The following is a 313-nucleotide window of genomic DNA, read 5'->3' as shown; positions in this document are numbered from 1 at the left end:
CAAGCAGATGAAAAACTATATATTCTCATTTATTCCCACGGATTCATTTCTGTTTATTCGTCGAGGCAATATCACACAATGGGCAAGACCCGCACTCCCTTTTACTTAGTTCTTTAAAGCACTAAAATCTTTCCTTCCTAATGCCACTGGAATCCTTTTTATGGCACTTCCTCTCCCTTTCAGCTGGCACTCACTCCTCCCGTTCCTTCTTATCTGTTTCTTATCTGGTGGCACTGTCTCCTCTCTCTGCCTCGAGGTTTGGAGTCTTAATCTGTATAACACATTTTTTTCTCCCTTTTTAATGGATTTCCTG

At 41.2% G+C, this 313-nt stretch overlaps 1 protein-coding gene across 1 annotated transcript in view; it reads right to left on the bottom strand.

The window, feature by feature from the left end:
- LOC119586221 (cardioacceleratory peptide receptor-like) overlaps positions 1 to 313 on the bottom strand; it is a gene marked incomplete at its 5' end in the record, with an annotated part of 29,763 nt that overhangs the window by 10,933 nt on the left and 18,517 nt on the right.

Source organism: Penaeus monodon, chromosome 21 (assembly GCF_015228065.2).
Source record: "Penaeus monodon isolate SGIC_2016 chromosome 21, NSTDA_Pmon_1, whole genome shotgun sequence".
Taxonomy (NCBI): domain Eukaryota; kingdom Metazoa; phylum Arthropoda; class Malacostraca; order Decapoda; family Penaeidae; genus Penaeus; species Penaeus monodon.
Note: the sequence above shows the minus strand (reverse complement) of the source record. Positions and strands in the feature narration are given on the sequence as shown.